This window comes from Grammomys surdaster, unplaced genomic scaffold, assembly GCF_004785775.1.
Source record: "Grammomys surdaster isolate TR1022 unplaced genomic scaffold, NIH_TR_1.0 125178, whole genome shotgun sequence".
NCBI lineage: Eukaryota > Metazoa > Chordata > Mammalia > Rodentia > Muridae > Grammomys > Grammomys surdaster.
Genome location: NW_021620070.1, coordinates 791651 through 805499, shown reverse-complemented (window position 1 = coordinate 805499; position 13849 = coordinate 791651). Strand labels below are relative to the sequence as shown.

At 37.4% G+C, this 13849-nt stretch overlaps 1 protein-coding gene and 1 pseudogene across 6 annotated transcripts in view; one reads left to right on the top strand and one right to left on the bottom strand.

The window, feature by feature from the left end:
* The window catches only part of Gab3 (GRB2 associated binding protein 3), a 127481-nt gene that overhangs the window by 109933 nt on the left and 3699 nt on the right, over positions 1–13849 (bottom strand). The gene's annotated exons all lie outside the window — the stretch shown is intronic.
* On the top strand, positions 8825–10203 carry LOC114637099 (annotated as a pseudogene).

Genomic DNA, 13849 nt, shown 5'->3' with positions numbered 1-13849 from the left:
CATCATTGTGTCTGGTTTATGTGTGGTGTTTGGAATTGAATGCAGGGTTTAGTACAAGCTAGGCTAAGCTAGGAGGTAATGGTGCACACCTTTAATTCCAGCACTCAAGAGGGAGAGGCAGGTGGAACTCTGAGTTTGAGACCAGCTTCATTTACAGAGTGGGTTCCAGTACAGACAGGGCTATATAAGGAGACCCTGTCTTGAAAAACAGACAAAAACAAATAACCAAACCAATAACTAAAGAAAAAAAATAAAGAAAGCTATGCTACTATTCTACCAATTGAGCTGTAGCTTCAGCCCAGTTATGTTTTTATGTTTAATCTTCTGCTTACTTTACCCAATATTATTTAGGCATTGTTCTTTATTTTGTAATTGGATAGGTCTTTTTCCTTTTATTGAAAATATTTTTTTTGCAGATAATATAGCCTTATTACATTTCCCCTTCTTCTACTCATCCCAATTCCTTTCTGCCTCCCCCTCCATCTGGATACATTCTGTTTCTGTCTCTCATTAGAAGGCAAACAGGCTTCAAAGGGATAATAGTAAAATGCAATTAATATGAGATGATATAATATAATAAATATAATATAATATATAATATAATATATAATCATAAAACAAAAACAAACCCATCAGATTTGGACAAAACAAATAAAAGGAAAAGAGCACAAAATAAAGCACAAGAATCAAGAATCAGAGAACATCTCATTCATCCACTTAGGAATCCATATAAAAGTACTAAACTGGAAGCCATAATGTGAACACAGAAGACCTGGCGGGCGCAGACCCATGCAGGCCCTGTGCATGCCACCTCTGTCTCTGTGAGTTCATATGAGTTTTGCTCATGTTGATTTAGAGGGTCTTGTTTCCTTGGTGTCTCCCTCTGGCTCTTACACTCTTTCCGCCTACTCTGCCACAGGTTCCCTGAGCTCTGGAGGAGGGATTTGATGGAGACATCCCATTTAGGACTGAGTGTTCCAAGGGCTCTCACTCTCTGCATAATGTCTGACTGACTATGGGTCTCTGTTTATTCCCATCTACTGCAAAAGGAGGCTTCCCTGATGATGGCTGAGCAAGATACTGATCTTTATTGATATGTGTGTGATAGAGTGCAGAATACCTTCCTTTACCAAAGATAATAGCACATAGGGGTGAAATGCTCTTGTGGGCACCACCTCAACTTCTCTGTGTTCAGTAGGGTCTTACTGTCAGTTTGTGGAGAACAACCTAAATTCTTCGCAACAGCTGGGTTGTTTGGGGATTCCTGTGGAGCCCCTTTGTTCATCAACTCAATTAAATGTAACCCAATCCTGGTACTGAATGGTTCATTTGGTGACAAAAGATGTCCAGTTGGGGTTCTGTCTTTCCCATTATTTGGTCATTTCATTTAGATTGCTTTCATATATGTATATATTTTAGGAAGATTCCATCCATAACTATCTATTCTATTTCTAAATGAGATCTATCTGTCTCTTACTGTCTTAGTTAGGGTTTTACTGCTGTGAACAGATACCATAACCATGACAATGCTCATAAGGACAACATTTAATTAGGGCTGGCTTACAGGTTCAGCAGTTCAGTCCATTATCATCAAGGCAGGAGCATGGCAGCATGCAGGCAGGCATGGTGCAGGAGGGGCTGAGAGTTCTACATCTTCATCTGAAGGCTGCTAGCAGAATACTGACTTCCAGGCAGCTAAGATGAGGGTGTTAAAGCCCATGCCAACAGTGACACACCTACTCCAACAAGGGCACACCTACTGCAACAAGGCCAAATCTCCAAATATTGCCACTCCCAGGGCCAAACATATACAAACCATCACACTTACTCTATACCTAACCTCTGTTGTTCTATGGATTACAGCTTGGTTATCATTGACTTAACAGCTACTATTCACATATAAGTGAATACATACCAATATCAGATTTGACTTAAGACCCACTCCATGAGATGGAACCCATACCCAACACTGTTTGGGTGACCAAGAACCTACTAGATAGCCCAGAGACCTAGGGTAAAACCCAACACCATATTTCTCTTTCTGAATCTAAGATACCTCACTCAAGATGATTTTTTTCTAGTTTGATTCATTTACCTATGAATTTAGTGATTATATTTCTTTTATAACTAATACTCCATTGTATAAATGTATCACATTTTCTTTATTTGTCATCTGTTAAGCAATGGCTAAATTGTTTCTAATTTCTAGGTATCATAAATAGAGCAGCAATGAACATTTTAAAATTCTTAGAATCTAATGCAAATAAAAACAAAACTTATCAGAATTTTTGCATTATTGAAAAGTCAGTTTTAAAAGGAAAGTTTCTAGCTATAAGTTATAGTAAAATTCAAAATGGAGGGAAGAGAATATTATCAAAATACATTTTATAAAAACAATTTAAAATCAGAGTGTGTTAGAGTTAACCATGACCTCAAATAGTTAACCCAACATGTACCACAAAATCTTTGAATAATAAAATAAGCCAAACCCCAAATCAATGGATTAAAAATTAGAACATAAATTTATTAAATAAGACTGTGAGAAAAATACAAAAATCAATTAAACAAAGACTTGGATTTTTGTTGCTGCTTTGTTGTTTTTCAAAGTAGGGTTTCCCTAATGTAGTCCTGGCTGTTCTAGAACTCTCTCTGTAGACCATTTTGGCTTTGAACAGAGATATCTACCTGAGTGCTGAGACCAAAGGCATGAGCCACCACCATGACTCAAAAAGTAGAGTTGTTTTGTTTTGAAGTTAAGTAGGATTGATGAATCCTTAGCTGAGCTAACTGAAAGAACAAAAAGACCCAAACTAGTAAATCACAAACAAAAAGTAGACATTACAACAGATTACACTGAAATACAGAGGATCACTGGGGAAAATTTTTTCAAAATTATATTCCTATAAGTTGAAAACTCTAGAAGAAAAAGATACATTTCTACACACTTACAGCCTACCAATATTGAATCAAGAGTACATGAACAGTAGATAAAGTGCCTCCTGCTACTGAAGCATAAGGACCTGAGTTTGAATCTCTAGCATCAGCATAAAAAGCCAGATGTAGCAATGTGTATTTGTGATCCCAAGAGTGGGAGGTCAGAGAAAGACAGGAGGATCATTGGTGTTCACTGGCTACCCTATCTAGTTGATTCATGAGTTTTAGGTTCAGTGAGAAACTTTGTCTCAAAAAGGTTGAAAAGGATGGAACAAGGAAACCAAGGTCACCTCTGGCCTCCACATGAACATCTGCACACACAAGTGCATATATACACCAGCATGTACAGACATGGACAAAAAGTAACACTAAAAAGATTATTAACAAACAATGGATTTGAATAGTAATTAAAAAAAGACAACTCAACAAAAAAAGCCTAGGACTGTGTAGATTCACACTCAAATTACATCAGACCTTTAAAGATCTTACATCAATGCTTTTCACATTATGCAATAAAATAAAAAGGACGGGATGCTTTCAAAGTTATTCTATAAATACTAAAAACATACACAACAAAATAAGAAAATAATGAATCAATTTCTTGATTAAATACTGAGGTAAAAATCCTCAGCTAAATTCAACAATGTATTTAAAAGATAATGGCACAGTCCTTTAATGTTTTGAAGCAAAGAACAAGAGGTTACTTCATAATAATAAGTGGGCTGATTAACCAAACAATTCTAAAAGATCTCAGGTTACACAGAAGGCTATGAATTTGACATATGAGGAGACACAGAAGCCTACAAGGAGGGACAAAAAGCAACACGTGTTTACCTGGTCAGTGACTACTGTGTACATAAGAAAAATTCAGCTGAAACGGTAAGTTGGAAGCAGAATGTAGTCCAGTACAGCTTCTTAATTTTTTTTCTACTTGTGACCCTCGCTTCATCCAAGAAATTTTATTCAACTCCAGCACATAAATATATAAAATAGGTACCCAAATCAAATATCCATTGATAGTAAATCATAAAGAAAAATATTTTGAAACACTTTTTCCAATATATATAATCTTATTTACTTTGATGAAAGCCAATTTTCATACTAATGCAATGTATGTGTTTATTTATTTTTAAATAAAGAATTAAATCTTGGGCCTGTTCTGTAGGCAAATTCACTTGTCACTAAGCTTGAAAACCTGAATTGGATCCTTGGAACCCACATGTTGGAAAAAGAGAACCCTTATATGTTGTTCTTTGACCTTCATATGCGTACTATGTTTCATGTATGCACATACTCTCATGAAGTTGTACACACACATATAACAAATAAATATAAAAACTAAACTTACCTGAAATTTGATCCTGCAGGACATAGAGTATTAATTTTTTTAGAGTTGACTGATTTTATAATCATCAATATTGATAATATTGCTTCACATAAATTATGTAATTTTAAATGACAAATGTTTAGAGCTATTCCAGAAATTGTTGAAATTGTTATAGTAATCCTAAATCAAAATATATTTATTGATTTTCTATGAAATGTAAGCCAGCATACAGCAATTTTAAAAACCAAACATTCTAAAATAATATAATCCAAAGATACACACTGAGGTATGACAATAGGAAAATATTGAAAGTGAAAATATTGAAAATTTCTCTATCAAAGCCATTATTTTTCTATAAGAACAAAAAATTTATGTGCCATAGAAACAAAAGTTGTGTCATAATAATGCTATAATAACTTGTGCCAATGCATTTTAGGAAGTGTTTGTGTGATGGCTCAAACATGAAAAGTATGCATGTTGGATCCTTAGAACCAAGGCTGCAGTGAAGTTGTAGGATGCACAATGGGTAAACACTGACAGAAACACCTTGGATTCATTATTCGTTTGGCTTTGATAGTTGCACATTTATCAAGGTTTTACTGTTGCTAAATTTTGTTCAACATCCACATTCAGTTATACAACCTATATTGTGTGATAACCACAGTTTAAGAAGGTAGGTTGTACTGGAAAAAGATGGAGCCCTTGGACACTCTGTGGTGGTTTGAATATACTTGGCCCAGGGAGTGGCACTATTGGGAAATGTGGCCTTGTTGGAGGAAGTGTCACTGTGGAGTTGGATTTGGATACCTTCCTCCTAGCTGCCTGGAAGCCAGTCTTTTGTTTGCCTTCTGAACAAGATGTAGAACTCTCAGGCTCCTCCTGCTCCATGCCTGCCTGGAAGCTGCCATGCTCCTGACTTGAGGATAATGGACTGAAACTCTGAACCTGTAAGTCAGCCCCAATAAAACATTCTTTAGAAGAGTTGCCTTGTGAGAGGCTAGAGAGATGACTCAGCGGTTAAGAGCACTGACTGCTTTTCCAGAGGTTCTGAGTTCAATTCCAGCAACCACATGGTGGCTCACAACCATCTGTAATGGGTTCTGATGCCCTATTCTGATGTGTCTGAAGATAGTGACAGTGTACTCACATACATAAAATAAATAAAATCTAAACAAAATTTTAAAAAATTGCCTTTGTTATGGTGTCTCTCCACAGCAATGTAAACTCTAAGATATACTAAGTATAGAGGAATTGAACTCTTGCAGGCTTTCCCAGTTCTTACTAAGTATTTATCAGACCAACAGCCATACAGTAAAACTAATGGACAGTGAAACAATGCTATGAGTACCACAAGAAACTGACTTTATGAGGAACAGCACAAAAAGTTGTAAATTTAGGAGGTATACCTCAATAGCAGAAGTTTTAGGCAGCCTGAGTAAGAACCTGGGTTCCTTCTCTTGCATCAAAAACAATATCACAGTTTTTAAAGTTAAATTTATTTTATTTACAAAACAAACTAGAAAGGGAAATGGGGAAACTGACCAGGCCATGGTGGCACATGCCTTTAATCCCGGCATTCAGGAGGCAGTGGCAGACACATTTTTTAATTTGAGGCCAGCTTTATCTATATGAGTTCCAAGACAGCCAAGGCTACACAGAGAAACCCTGTCTTGAAAAAAAAAAAAAAGAGGAGGAAGAGGAGGAGAAAATAGACAAACTGTTGCCAGACATGAAATTACAAAATGTAAACTTTTACAGCCCTCTTTCTATAACTGATAACTCTACAACTATAAAAGGAAGCAGAAAAATCAATAAGGATGTAGAAAATCTGAACAACAGCATCAATCCAACTGGACTAGTTAATATTTATAGAACATTCCACCCAATGAAAGACCCACCTTTTTGCATTCCAACACATAATATCCACCAAGTGAAACTACATTGTGGATTATAGTGTAACCCTAACACAGTTTTAAAAATATATATATAAATCATATAGTTAGCTTTTGGATCATATTATATATTATAGTTTAATCAGAAACTAATAATAGGAAGAAAACTAGAAAATTTCAGAATATTTGGAAATTAAACAGGAAACTTTTATGCAGTCTTTGGCTCAAAAAAGGAAAACTCACAGAGAAATTGACTAATGTTTATAATGAGTGAAAGCAAAAACAACATATTCAGTTTTGTGGGCTACATCTAAAGCAATACTTAGTTTACAGTCTTAAATACTTGCGTTAGAAGATAAGAGTTGAGTCTGTGCACACAGGTCTACAGTCCCAGCTACTCAGCAGGATGAGGAAAGTAGAATGCAAATTTAAGGCCATCTTAACCTATAGTCTCCTTGAGCACAAGACCAGTGTGATAAGGGAAGAATTCCTTTGCAGACAAATCAGGGTCTCAGTCAGAATTCTGAGACTCCTACAGACTAATCCTTTCGTTTAGATACTGCTAGCCAAACCTCAAAGCTCAACAACTAAAATTAATATTTTTAAATTTAAAAAAAACTAGCCATAGTAGCAATAAAATTAAACCCAAAGCAATCATAAAGAAATAATAAATATGAGAGAATAAATCATAGGCAGAGTCATAGTGACCTGTCCCCTGAACCCTCACCCAGCCGATACTCTGTTCAGAAAGATATCTGTATTCCCCCTGAACACCCACACTCCAGTGTCATCCCCTTCCCCACGTCCTACCTTTCTGTGTTTATAACCCCTGTGTGAATGAATTATGATTTGAAAAAAATAAATAAATTATTTTTAAAAAAGATGAGAGAATAAACCAATGAAATTAAAAGCAAAGAAAATAATAGAGATCAATGAAAATGAAGGCTAGTTCTTAGAATATATCAGAAAATTTAACAAAACTCTAGCAAAAGTGATCAAAAACAGAATAATTAATGAAAGTTATAGAATAATAAAAAAGGAAGCACTATTACAGATTCTGTAAGGGAAAAGGACAAAAAGGAATATAGCAACTAACTTAATTTCAGTAAATCTGACTGTTCATTAAAAACTAAGAAAATCTTGACAGGCTAAACTAAACTACTACAGTTCATTCAAGAAGATATGGATTCTCCAGATATTTCTTGAAAGAAATGGAATTCTAAGTTAATAAATAGTCTTCCCAGAAAAAGATGGTCAATTTCAAATTGTTTCAATGGTGAATTCAACCAGATATTTAAGGAAGAAGGAATACTAATTCTATGCCATATATTTCAGAAAATGCAAGAGGAGAACACTTACCTTTTCATTTTACATGGCCAGCATTATGCTATAGCATCAGAACCAAAGATAGTCACAGACACACAGACACACAGACACACACACACACACACACACACACACCCCAAAAGGAAAACTATGTCCTTTTCTTCTATAAACAGAAACACAAATGCCCTCAGCAAACTACTAGCAAAGCAAGTCCAAGAATACATGACAGTCACATGAATTTTATCCTGGGAGTTCACAGCTGGCTCAGGATTAAAAAAAAAAATGAGTCTAGGGATGTATCTTGCTAACAGAGTGCTTACTAATAACATGTGCAAGGCCCTGGGTTCTATCTCCAGTACCACAAACATAAAAAGGAATCACAGCTAGCTGTAGCAGTATATACCTGTTATCTAAGCACTTGGGAGGATCTAAGACAGGATGACTGTCACAAGTCAGAGGCCAGCCTGGACTTTATGACAAGTTCAAAGCAAGGCTGAACTACAGAGCAAGTAACTTCTCAAAAAACAACAAAAGTTAAATAAAAACAGGAAGCCATCATACTAATAGACTAAAAAAAGAAAAGCAACTTGTTACTTTATAGATTAAGAAGTTTGAATTCACAGTTTTAAAAAATTTCAGTAAGCCAGGTGGTAGTGGTGCATTCCTATAATCCCAGCACTCGGGAGTTAGAGACAGGTATATCTCTAAGTTTAAGGCCAGCCTGGTCTACAAAGAGAGTTACAAAAAAGCCAGGGCTACACAGAGAAACCCTATCTTGAAAAAACAAAAATAAAATAAATAAAAACGAAACAATTCCAGAAAATTGGCAATATGTGGAATGTATTAATTTGGTAAAAAGTGTCTACAAATACCTATAGCTAAGGCTGGAGAGATAGCTCAGTAGTTAAGAGCACTTGTTGGTCTTGCAGAAAGCCCAGATTTGATTCCTGGAACCCATATGGCTGCTCCCATCTGTCTACAATTCCAGTTTTAGGGGGACCTGGTACCCTCTTCTGGCCCTTATAGGTACTGCCTGCACATGGTGTACACATACACATGCACATGCAGGCAAAACACCTATACACATAAAATAAAAATAAACTTTAAAAAGAGACTTATAGTTAAAATTTGAAATGAAAAATAATTAAATGATGTCATCCCTAAGTTCAACACAGTGAAGGATGTCTTCGCTAATCATTTCTATAAAACACTAATCATGGGAGCCATTGCCAAGCCGCTATCGCAGAGTGGAGAGAGGCTGCGAGCTGAACCCTCTGGACACTCGGTACACCCCCCCCACCTCCCCCGCAGCCTAGCCCTGCGCTAGTCCTGCCGGCTAGTCCTCAGAGAACCATGGCGTCTGGCAGCATGGCTACCAGTGAGGAAGAGCGGAGTCTCCGGGAGTGCGAGCTCTACGTGCAGAAGCACAACATCCAGGCCCTGCTGAAGGACTCCATCATGCAGCTGTGCACTGCGCGGCCCGACAGGCCCATGGCATTCCTTTGGGAATACTTTGAGAGGCTGGAGAAGGAAGAGGCAAGACAGATTCAGAGTCTACAGAAAAGCGGCATCCGTACTGACTCCAGGGAGGATGAGATCTCTCCTCCACCCCCAATCCAGTGGTGAAGGGCCGCTGGCGCCCCGGCGCTATCAGTTTACACTGAGTTTACTCCTCAGTTTACACTGAGGAGGATGCTGCGTCCTCCGTCCTCCTTTAGAAAGGTTATACCAAAAGATTATAAGACAATGGCTGCTTTAGCCAAGCCATTTTCACACCTTGATGATAATGAGAGAAGTGACATTTTTGATGCTATGTTTCCAGTCTCCTTTATTGCTGGAGAGATTGTTATTCAGCAAGGTGAGGAAGGGAATAACTTCTATGTGATTGATCAAGGAGAAATGGATGTCTATGTCAATAATGAATGGGCAACCAGTGTTGGGGAAGGAGGGAGCTTTGGAGAGCTAGCCTTGATTTATGGAACACCCAGAGCAGCCACTGTCAAAGCAAAGACAAACGTGAAACTGTGGGGCATCGACGGAGACAATTACTGGAGAATCCTCATGCGAAGCACTCTGCGAAAAAGGAAGATGTATGAAGAATTCCTTAGTAAAGTGTCTATTTTAGAGTCTCTGGACAAGTGGGAGCATCTCACAGTAGCTGATGCGCTGGAGCCTGTCCAGTTTAAAGATGGACAGAAGATCGTGGTGCAAGGAGAATCGGGGGATGAGTTCTTCATTATTTTAGAGGGCACAGCTGCTGTGCTGCAGCGTCGGTCAGAAAACGAAGAATTTGTTGAAGTGGGACGACTGGGGCCTTCGGATTATTTTGGTGAAATTGCCCTGCTGATGAATCGTCCTCGGGCTGCCACTGTGGTTGCCCGTGGCCCTTTGAAGTGCGTTAAGTTGGAACGACCTCGGTTTGAACGCATCCTTGGCCCATGCTCAGATACCCTCAAGCGAAACATCCAGCAGTACAATAGCGTCTGTCTGAGCTCTGCCTCCTGTGCCTCTCTCTTCTCCCCAGTCCATGCTTCCCTCATGCAGACTGGTTTCTCTTCCCTTCTGCAGCTTCAAGAGGCCACTGGCTTCACAGCTTCTTGTCTCTTCATACTAAAAGTTGCTTTATTGTACCATTTTTCATTGGGAGCATTATTGAATGCTCATTCACAAATAAATAGAGAGTTGTATGGACTTGGCTGTCACTGCTTCTCTGTGCAGTGCTAGTGTTCAACCTGGGCAGCGAGTGTCATACTTTTTGCTGAGGGCAGTCCCTGCACCACTGAATTACCATAATGATGTAATAACAGTGCAGGCATTTTAAGTGACACAGATTTCCATTTCCATATGACACAAGTGACATATTTAGACTGTGGCCATGTTTGCTGTATTTCTTTATAGAATAAATGATTTTAACCTTTAAGGATTAGAAGAATGAGTATAGAAAAATCCTAGCACAGTAGGAAGACATCTGCCTGTGATTAAACTAGTTTAAGTGTGGGAAGTGCCCACGGTTTGCTAATTACCAGACACATGCAACTAGTTCAGCCCCCTCAGCCTGGTTTGGTTTGTCTGTTGGTAGTGTTTCTTCTCCAACCCTGAAATATTTTGGTGTGGCTGTCTGTCTGTCCCCGCCTTTTAAGTTTGAAATCATTTGTAGATGGCAAGTACTGGGTCGTGACTTAACTCCACCTGTCTGAGCTCACAGATTATGATAACTTTATTTATCCAGCTGGTGCCAAATACTGATGATTAGATGCAGAACTGTGAGAATTTGAGGTCTTCACTCTGGGTAGTTAACTATGATTAACTAGTGTGATCTGCCCTCAGTTTCGGATTCTAGGACGTTGGATTTACTGAGAATAAGACAAATAGAAGCTCCAGAGAGAAGGGAATGGAGGCAGTGTTGCTGAAGGGGATGGCGTTCAGGTGTCCAGAAGCAGGAAGCTGTGTGTGTGAGTTTAGTCTCGCCTGATGTATGTTAGCGAGGCTGGGCAGGATGTGGCCGTGTTGTGGTCTGAAAGGCCACCCCACTGAGAGTCCTGTCTTTTCCTGTCCAACCTTGAATTTCTCTGGTAAACTTTATTGTTTTTTGTTTGTGTGTGTGTGTTTTTAAAGTAAACTTGTGTTCTTAACTTTATTTCAGTATTTTCCAGCCTTATGTGCTACATTATTTCAATGATAACCCAACAGTTTATTTTTATTACTGTTATTTTTAAAATAAAATTTACAGTTTGTTAACTAGGCACATTTATCTTGTGATTTATGCACAATGTCGGGTTCTATTTGGGAGTGACTGCATTTTCCATGTGTGTGCAAGTGGTTCTGATTAATAATCCCCTTCCTTCCTTACCCAGTTAACTTAAATTGTTGGTTATGTTAGACTTTTTTTCTTGGTAGATTGAAAAGCTTTTAGATTGTTATTAACATAGGAAAAAGTTTCATTTAGATTTTAGTGTGGGGTAGAAAGCTGCCTTGTTGCCATATCTAATAATCTATATTAAACGAGGGTTTTCTGTACTTACTTTGTGGTTAGCTATCTTTTGTATATTTAAAAAAATAAAAAGTATGTTACTAGCTTAAAGCTTAATTTGATATTTGTTTAAATGCCAAAATACGTACATAAGTGAATGATGTAGGACACCATAAAATGCATTTCATGTGTATATATCCCCTTGGTCTGTATGGAGATACATGCCCTGCTTTCTAAGAGTTCCACGCTAGCTTGCTAGTTACTCCCTTCTGTCGTTTTACTCTTAGACTTTTGAAGATAAGTCTTAATTTTAAAATTACCACTTAAAGCTTTATCTTTGTGCAATTTAAATATCAGTCAGAAGTCGTGGTTGGCATACTGTGTCTTTGTGGACTCTAGGCACCATTATCTCTGGATGGGTGGATGATTTTAAGCAATCTGCTGAGAAAGTGGAGCTGGCCAGAGGGACAGTTGCTGTTTCCTGGACACTAGTCTGATACACTCTGTGCTCATCTAACAATCGCTGTTCTTTTGTTACAGACTGTCTCAATGGTAGACCACAGAATAAAACAGATGAAATAATTTAAATTCTTAAAAAAATAAAAAACACTAATCATGCTGCAAGTTCTAAGTACAAGCAAGGCCACAAGTACTAATACATGACTTAATCAAGGATGTAAGGTATAAACTCAATAAAATCAATTGACACAATAATTTTTAAATTGTTACAGAAAAGCAAAGGACTTAGAATGGCCAAATCAACTCAGAAAAAGTAAAACAAAGTTAGATGGCTAAAACTAAATTTTTATGAAGGTAGGCTTATTAAACAGTATGATATTGGCATAGAAATGAACAAATAGTTGGTCATTAAAACAGACATATTCAAAATCTTATACTTTCAATTTTACACATTTTTAAGGCTTAGCTGGCCACAGAACTTCATGTTTTTAATTCCAGCATTACAGAAGCAGGATTGTCATGTGTTTGAGGCCAATGTAGGCTACATAGTGAATTCCAAGTCAGCCTGTACTATAGTATGAGAACCTGACTCAAATAAGAAAAGTAAAATTTTGGTACTGGGAAAAAATAATATAAAGAGAATAAAAAAGCAAACTACAGTGTGGTAGAAAATGTTTGCCTATTGCATATCCAACAAAAAATTCAGTATTCAGAGTTAAAAACAGCACCTGTCACTTAATGTTATTATAATAACCAAGTTAATTAATTAGCATAGCATGGCATGAGTACATGTGTGTGAAGTCCAGAGGTTGACATTAGATGTCATTCTTCAATCACTTCCCTACTTTTTTTTTTCTGATGAATCTTCTCAATGAGCCTGGAACACATCAGTTCTATCCAACAATCCCTAGGTTACTCCTGTCTCCACCTTCTCATTGTTGGGATAATAGGTATGCACCACTGTCTCCAGCTTTTATGTGAGTGCTGGGAACCTAAACTCAGTACTGAATGAGCCATTTCCTCAACCCTCTAGCATTACTTAAATCAAAGGAACAGAAGTAAGCTAAAAGTTCATCAATGGAAAAATTGTTAAATTATGGTACATCTATTATAAGAATATTACACAATGATTTGAAAACAAAGTAAATCTGTATGCACTAACTTGGAAAAATGTATAGACTAGTTGTAAAAAGGAATATAAAATTATTGGACAATCACATTTATATGAAAATAAAAGAATGTATTTTCTAGGAAATTTTCTAGAATGATACCACACATCTAAGAGCTCTTGTCCTTAGGGACAACTCTGAGAAGGATGTGTGTGTGGGGGGGGACTTCTATTCATTCATTCATTCATTCCTACAGTGTTTGAATTTCGATGATAGGAATAAATTTCTAGATTACTTATAAAACAAAGAAAAAGGAATCAACTTTCTTTTTTTAAAAAGGGGGAGGCAATGATAAAAACTGAGTTTCTGATGGCCTTGGCTCGTAATCAACTGGATGGAATACAATGTATTTGCCTGAAAACAGACTGAGCTTCTATTTGTTACTTCAAACATTGATAGTTTGCCAACACAAAGAACTGCGTTATTATCCCAGTTGTGCTAAATAGTTTTGTTATGTTACTGTGTTAAATATATTATGGCTACAGAATTTATGAGAACTGGAATTAAGTCTTTTGTATTTCTTCCAAGCACCAAACACTGAGCCTACTTTAGAGATGGCACCCAGCTAATGGAAGGAAGTAGAAACTACTCACAAGAGCTTAAAGGATTAACAACACTGCCTGACCTTGTCGAAGTGTCTCATCATTGCCCTCTAGTGGTAAAAGGGATTCCCACAGCCTTTGGTGATCAAAGGAAACAATTTTCTTTGAGGGGAGCAAAAACAGTCTCTCTCTCTCTCTCTCTCTCTCTCTCTCTCTCTCTCTCTCTCTCT